Here is an 8,865-nt window from a genome sequence, read left to right as displayed (position 1 = left end):
CCCTGCTCCAGCGTGGGGTCCCTCCCATGGGAGACAGTCCTCCATGAACTTCTCTAACATGGGTCCTTCCCACAGGCTACAGTTCTTCACAAACTGCTCCAGCGTGGGTCCCTTCCACGGGGTGCAGTCCTTCAGGAACAGACTGCTCCAGCGTGGGTCCCCCACAGGGTCACAAGTCCTGCCAGAAAACCTGCTCCAGCGTGGGCTCCTCTCTCGTGCCAGGAGCCTGCTCCAGCACGGGCTTTCCACAGGGTCACAGCCTCCTTTGCATGCATCCACCTGCTCCGGGGTGGGGTCATCCACAGGCTGCAGGTGGATATCTGCTCCACCATTAACCTCCATGGGCTGCAGGGGGACAGCCTGCCTCACCATGGTCTTCACCACAGCCTGCAGGGGAGTCTCTGCTCCAGTGCCTAGAGCCCCTCCTTCTTCACTGACCTTGGTGTCTGCAGAGTTGTTCTTCTCACATATTCTCACTCCTCTCTCCCTCTGCAATTTCTGTTGCACAGCAACTTTTTCCCCTTCTTAAATATGTTATCCCAGAGGTGCTACCACCATTGCTGATTGGCTCAGCCTTGGCCAGCAGCGGGTCCGACTTGGAGCTGGCTGACATTGGTTCAATCGGACATGGGGGAAGCTTCTAGTAGCTTCTCACAGAAGCCACCCCTGTAGCCTCCCCACTACCAAAACCTTGCCATGCAAACCCGATACAAATATATACATAACTCTCACACAGTAGCTGCTTATATTATTTTACAGTGGAAAGAAACTAACCCCTCAACTAGCTTTTACCATGAAGAAATAAAAGCTATCCAAGAAAGAGCCATTTTGGCCTAGGTCGAGCACAGCCCTTGGTGAGGCACCAGAGAGAATCACAGCACTACATCTGCAAGTGGGCAGGACAAAGTGCTGAAGGCCAGGAGCATGTTCCTGAACATTATCCCCATTCCTACCCCTCAATCAGTTACTGTCTGGCCATAAAGAAATTAAATTCAGGAACTGCTTTGCTGTCCAAAAGGCACAGAGAGTTGCAGTTATGGACCAGACCAGATGTCCCCCAGTCAGACATGACTGCACACTTATCACTTGCCTACGCAACAGCACCTCTTACATCCACAAACCTGGACTTTCCACCATCTCTGGCTCCAGAGGACCTTCACACCATGCAAATTGCATTGCTGGTGACCACTTTCTTGTAAAAAGTGGACGCCAATAGCAAATTTCCTTCATTCTGTCCAAAATTTACTGCTCTGGGACTTGGCCCTTCCCTGTCCTCCACAGCCTGAGACGGTTCAGCCTCCTCTCTCCACTGCACAGAGCTCAAATTACTCTGTGCAGGGCTGTTTATAGGAGGCTGATGCTTTCCTCCAGCCAGGGCAGGCAGTCCATGCTTGCATGTCATATAACCTGAAATGGAGAGTAGCTAGAGGGGAGAGGAAAGGTAGAGAACCCCACCTCCATAACACAGCCAGTGCTGCCTAATGTAAAATACAACCCTGGCCTTTAGAAAGCTCGCCAGGAAGAAAGAAGTAGAAATCCCCTCTGGCCAAAGAAACTGCTCCAGACACTACTGTACTGCACGTAAAAGGGCATTTTCCTCACTCTTTTAATCACCTTTTTCACACTGTTTAACCAAGAAAAAAAAAAAGTATCCACACTGTTTTGGGGGAAAAGGAAATGGGGAGAGAGCGAAATGCACTCCTGCCTTTACAAGAGTTTCTGGCTCCACTTTTTACAGTCTTGATAAAACCCTGGCAACTCCAGTCCGGTGACTGAGCAGAGGCTAATTGGATGCTGGCTGCACTCATCTGTCTCAGCTCCCTGGCTCAGCATGGTAGTAATCTTGGACTCCATTCCCTTTGCTGTATTACCTCTTACTGAAATTGTATCAGGAGATTAGTTGCTGCATACTTCTACATTGCAGTCCCAAAAGGTCAGTGATTCTGCACCGAATATGCAGGAACCAAGCTCTCTGTCTCTATCCCATATACTTAATACAAACCTTCCATACTGGGATAAATGTTTGTTTGCCCAGGGACAGCAGTCAGCAAAACATTTATTCCTATTCAAATTTCAGCAAAAACCCAGAGGAAAGAATTCCTCATCTGTCCTTTTTTTAGATTCCTGTCTTATCCTTCTATATTGTCTAGCAACATTTTTATCAACAGCTATTTAGAAATCTTTGCAACTAAGTCAGACTATCAAAATTCTCAATGTCATAATAGAAACACTAATAGAAATGGATTTATTTCCAGCAGTGCTGTGTGGGAGTAGCTTCTACTGCGTATGACAAAAAAAACTGAAATATTTAACACAATCTTAAGAATTAAGTAACACAGTCTCAGAAGCTTTTGTTATATGACAGAAATGACTGCAAGCAGACTTCAGATACTCAGAAAAATGAGTACAAGAAGAATATCACTTTTTTCCTTGCTGTTTTGACCCATCTGTAAAAGAAAATCTTTGTTCTTTTAAATATTTTGCATGGAGAGAAGCTGTGCAGTAAGACTAAATATACTGGAAGCTAGCGATATCTGCTAGTCAGTATACAATGGTATTAGGCACAGCATGAACCAGTTTGGGGAGTTTGAGCATTCTGTAAGTCAGGTAATGAGTAATTTTGTGCTGTCAACTGAATAAATATTTTTGTTATCTGCAGTTTGTGTCTACATCTTTCTGTAAAACTCGTGGGTTTAGAGTAGTAAGTGGGTACATTTTGACAGTCTCTTTACTTTTATTAAACTCATTACTAGAAATTGCTATTCTTGTCAAAAAATGCACTAGTATGTTCTCTTAAGTCCTTTATGAATCATTACACTTACGGATGGGACAGTCATAGTATTCTAGCTCTGACAACCTCTAAATATCTTGTATATCTTTCTGAAAATGTTGAAGTGTTCACTTGCATTTATTAAAAAATGCTTCACAGAAAAAGGTTTTGCTACACAAATAGTCATTAGATACGTCAGCTATCTGGTGTGACCTTTCAGTACCTGCTTCATTTAACCCAGTGAATCTATCCTGGCTGGGGGATTCAAAGTGGTAACATCTGTTAGGATCCAAAGCACAAATATGTGCTTTGATTCTGCAAAATTCAAAAGAGAAGTAAAAGTAAATATGCCACAGGTATGGCAATCTGACTAAAAGCATCTGACTAGGATACTTTTTCTAAAAACTCAGAGAGGAAAATAAAATAAAAATTGATATTGATACATGTCAGAATACCAGATGAGGCCCAGTTTTTGAAAACAGAAAAACAAATTTAGGTATAAGGATCCATGTGCAGGGATCATATTCCTACACGTTAAGTTAGACACAGTATAAATGCTGCTTTTACTGCAGACTCGATAGTTCTTAAGATTTACAGAATTATTCCCACTAGCAGAAATTGCTTCTTGGTTTAACTCAGAAACACACACATTGAAAATTCTGCAGAATTTTAATATAAATAAAAATCGATTTAAAAATATTTTTTTTCCCCTCCAAAATTTCTACACTAACTCAAAAACATGAAATAGAATATTCTTATCCCCTGCAAGGAAGCATACACTATGGGTTAAGCCTAAGTCAAAAAAAACCCTTAAGAACATGCTCAAGTTTTATTCATCGCATAAGGGTAAGTTCCAGGTGGTAGCAAAAAAGCATTAGCAGTAGGAAAAATACACTGAGCATTTATCACTTGCCAGCCAGAATTCAGCATCGACTGGCATTTCTGAAAACACTTTGCATTTGTGAGAACATAAACAACAAAGAAATTATAGCACTCCCTGCTCTCTGTAATCCTTCCTTACCAGATACACACATAATTTGAGTTATAATAGCTATTTCCTAATTATTCTGTAGCTCAGTTTCTATTTAGAGTGCTCTGAGAGGCTTTGCTCTTGCTATGAAAAATATACTCAAGCCATCTCGTCACATTTACTGAGCTACTGTTGCCAAGAACTAGGTGCGTAAAGCTCTTTCCTATACAGTCAGGAAGAGGGATCTACATTTTTAGGATACGTGTATCTCTAGTCTGCCTGAGGCTATAGAAAAAGGAAATGAGGAAAGACAATAATAGCCAAAGATAAGAAATTAAGTGAGTCAAGACAATGATGGCTAAAATAGTAATTACAGCTCAGAAAGTCTGTGGATGATTTCCTAAATCTTAGAGCTTTAGATTGTAAAGATTCTAAACGTTTTCTGAGAAGATGGTGATTCAGTCCTCAAAGTACTTTTCACAAAGAGCAGTCTACGGCCATGAGGGATACATCTGAGCAAGCAAAACACATCCAACATTTGAGAGAATGAAAGGGACTCAGGTGAAGAGACTGGGCATTGTTTCTCTGGAATGTAACACCTCTGAGTGAATAAACGGGGTTTTTTAATATTCTGTTTTGAGTTAGCCATGGGTCCCAGAGCCCTAGAGAGAGGCTTCCACCAGATATCTGATTCTGTTTCCAGGCTTCAGCACAGGAACAAGTCAGGGGTCCCCAAAAGTTCAAGTGCAGGATGGTACAGGGTTTAGGCATAACACTGCAGTTTGCAGATGTGGTGAAAGGCTGCTTATTTACATAGAATGTTTGCAGCCAAAGATAAAGGCCATCACTCTGTGTTAAATAATTAGGGATCTTAAAGGTACAGCACAGACAGGAGGCAGAGGCTGATGTAGCTAACATCATGGTTTGTCATTACCAGAACAAGTAGTAGAAACAGAAAAATCGGCAAGGGAAATTGCAACATACAATTTTTCCAGGAACACAAGATATTATGCACACATGTATAGAAGCGTGAGGAAGAAGCTCAAGGGAAAAAAGACAGATATGAGCTAACAAGGGGGGGAAAGAGAGAGTGATGGAGTGAAAAAATGATATAAGCATGACATCAGAAAGCCTAAGCAATAGAGAAGTGGACTAAAATAATACATATTTTTATATATATATACACACATATAGCATATACATAAAGTGATCAGCAAAAACCTTCCTGGAAATGAGAGGAATTTTGCACATACACTCATGAAAGATTTGCAAGTAGATGTCAAAGATGGAGACAGCATGGCAAATCCCTGGAGGGTTTGTAAGGTGACATAAGAGGTCAGAGCTGACTATCTTTCCCATGTTAATATTTATCAGTGTAGGAAAAATGAAAAAGAAATGCAGAAGTTGAGAGTGAAATAAGAAAAACAAACAAATGAGAAGAAATCCATAATAAAAGTCTGGAAATAGGTCTAACAAAATAAAAACAGACTGAAATAGAAAAAGAAATATGAACTCAAATATAGTAATGTGCTAATCTAATATGCCAGTAATAATATGGAAAAGAAGAAACATTAAGTGTATGTATATACATATTTATACATCTGTCATACATATATATGATCAATTTGAAATAGAAACATTGTTTATTTGATATATTTGAAATATAAAACTATAAAAGTAGAAGAATTTGTAAGTATGACTTCATGTTTACTGTTAGGTATTACTTAGGATACTTGAGCAAGGCTTCAGAAAGACAATTTTACTACATACTTTAGAGAAGCTGCAGAAGTCCAAGCAGTCTGATCAAAACTCATTTCCTTAATAGAAGACAAAGTAAAAAACACTTTGATTTGAGATTGCTAGTGCTTTCTGCAACAAGGTTTTGCTTGCATGAACATATGAATTTAACAAGCTTGTAATAATTTACAAGCATGGTCCTGGATTCAGTGGTTCACAATTATGCTCTAAGCAGCAGATATTTGCAATTAATAATATTGCCAGTACCACTCTTAGTAGTGTTTTTAAGATGTAGGAGCTTTCATATTGCCCTCCATGAGATAAGGATCTCAGTCATTTTAATGAGAAAAGCCTTAAGAGGTTAGAGAATGCAGAAGAAAATACAAGTCTGCCCAGAGTGCCAAAGTCAGCATGACAAAACACCTGAGGTTGAACATTGTTTGGAAACACTTGTCTGCGAAGGTGCATCCCAGCCTCACAAAGATCTACCATACTGATCACCACAGGGAATTTTCTGTTAGTCATAAGGTGCTAAATGCCTTTAAAATATGTGGAAGAGTGAGCACAACTGCCCTTGGGGATTTTTCCTTTCACTGTTATGACGAGCAAGAATACTTGCAATACTCAGTGTGATTTTTCTGGCCAGAAGTAGATATACATCTCTGATACAATCAACTTGCACTTCTTCACTAGTCAACAGAGAAAAAGGGTAATGATAGTAACTTACTAACCTCTTCCTAAAGTCAACAACTGAAACAGATTAAAAGAATCATGCCCTAAAAGTAAAAAAGCCTCTAAAAGGGCACCTGACATAGTTGCAGACATCTGCATTGCAAACATCCAAATTCAAATAAAGATGAAGACGTGCATGGCTGTTTCTTTAGATCTCAAGTACTCTGCAGAAAGTCCCACAGACTAATCACCTATGTTAAGTAGTTTAATTAATTACTTTTTCTAGAGCTCATATCACATGAAATATGGCTAACTCCTATGTTATTTCATCTATATCCAACCTGTCCACTAAAAAAAAGCAGTCCTAACTTTTCTCCCTGGCTTCTTTTTATGTGAAAGCCTATTATTTTCCCTATCCAATTCAGATTTGTATTACAAACCATTTGACTTCATATTTCACCTACATGATTAATTCCCTACAGTAGAGCTAAAAGTCTAGGCAGAGATAAATAGGTGACTATAATGTACCTCTGTTGGTTTGACAGGAAAAAGATTTATTTTGTATACATATCTATGTGTGAGTGGATTAAAATTTGTTGTTTTGGTAAGTTTATTGATTTCACAGTTTCCGACAACCTGCACTTTAAAATGCACCTAGTAATTTTCAGGGCCTAATTTCAGGCTTCATAAATAGCCAAAATTTCAGCCTATATGTGTCCCCCCCTAATAAAACAATCAAGCTATTTTTGGGTTTCCTAGACAAAGAATTCGGAATGTACATTTAAATTACAACTTAAATTATAGAAACATACATTGCAGCGAACTTGATAACTCTTTGTAGGATAACATTCATAACAGATCAGCAAGCATGAGTAGTACAAACTGTATTATTGTGAGGAGATATTGAAGCAATCAAGGAACTGAGGCCAGCGAGCTGTCACTGCCTGCCCATTATCACTGTCCATCGTGGCTTATGCTTTCTTTTGCCACACAACCAGATGGCACCAGTGCCCCTACCCAACCCCTCACTGGAACAGGACTCCATCCACCCTTGAGAGATCTAAATCACAGTAAATGCAGCTGGCTTTCACAAATCTACAATTCACTACTTAGTTTAATTTTGCAATTCTGCTTTCTTCTCTCTCAGCAACTTCCTTATTCTCAGTCAGATGCTTTCACACATAGTTTTAGAAAAGACAGATAAAAATCTATATTCCTCACAAGACTTTTCCTGTTCAAGTAAAACAGCACAGAAATGAAAGAAAAAAAAATTACACTACAAAGAAACAAGAAGTGTTTGTCTTCAGAAACGGCAAGGGATGTATGCCATGGAACATGGAACATTTTGCTCTCAACCAAAACATAGGTAAAAAACATGCAGGGGGCAGAGAGGAAGAATCAGTGGCAGAAGTGTTTGCAGGGAACAAAAATTCTCCAGAACAGTTTTCTATAAAGTAAAATATCACTTAAATATCTTCTGTTTCCAAATACTATAATTTCCCCAGATACTCTAGCAAGCTTAGATTATCTTATTATATCAAATCTGCCATCACCATTTTTCTCTCATATTTTAAGTTATAATACAGAAAGACACATTGAATTGTCACCATGACTCACCCAAGAGCCCTTTGACTCATTCTTTTATTAATAACACTTTTTCATCTCATGAAGCACACAGAAAAGGCAACATGCAGGCTACAGGAATATTTTACCTCTATCTGCATTTAAGTCTTAGGATTCATATTTTTTCAGGGCTGTATATATTTTTGGGGGGTCACCATTTAACAATTCTTTCTTAAGAAATGCCAACTGAAAATAACTTTTCGCCTTTAACTTTGAAGGCTGTTTTCTTTTACTTTATCTGCCTCGTTTTCAGCACTTCCCAATGGCCAAAATCAAGTTTGACTGAGCATGTTTTCTGCAGTCGTCTTCTGGCTTTGGAGACTGTTTTCTGACAGATGTGAGAATCCTTTGACCTTTTAGCTTTAGAATGTTTCACGATGAATGATTCAAACATTCTTTTCTAACATTCCTTATACAAATACATCAAAGTTACTACTTGATGGTGAGAGTTTCATCTATAATAAAAATAAACAATTTATTCTATTTATTCCTATTTCAAGTTTGCTACACTATTCTTTATGGAAAAAAAGAAAAGGTCGGCTATGACCCAGTTGCCAGTAACTACCTATCCACTATACACCTGTACAAAAGCTCTAGCTATTCCTGACAAGCAGAGTTTCTGCAAGTTTTAGTAAAAACAAATATGAAAAAAAATGAGAACACTTTAGGAAGCTGATTCTGCTCTGATTTACACCAGAGGCAGAGCTACCATAATATATAATGCTGGAAGATGAGAGCATACGGGTCCCTCAGACCCATGACCCCAGCTGAACCGAGTCTCTCTTAGGAATCTGTAGGCACATTTAGAAGGCTTCATTGAGGCCAGATAGCAATTTCTTGATGAGGCAGCAAGTCTATTGCAATGATTCTCCTGTGGTGTTCTCCGTAGGGTCATGCTGTGCCTTGGGATAAATCCCTGGCCTTCTTGGAGTATATTTAGAACTTGTTTTGGATTGGATTTTGCACAATTTTGTTTAAAGAACCAACAGATTCAAGGCAACACAAACAGACAAGCTGAAGATAGGCATTTACTTTCCTTATTTTTGCACGCTGCCTCAACAGAAACTAGCCAAAGTTCATTTTTCCCCCTTAA

The sequence above is a fragment of the Pygoscelis adeliae genome, unplaced genomic scaffold (assembly GCF_000699105.1).
Source record: "Pygoscelis adeliae isolate BGI_AS28 unplaced genomic scaffold, ASM69910v1 Scaffold133, whole genome shotgun sequence".
Lineage (NCBI taxonomy): Eukaryota > Metazoa > Chordata > Aves > Sphenisciformes > Spheniscidae > Pygoscelis > Pygoscelis adeliae.
Note: the sequence above shows the minus strand (reverse complement) of the source record.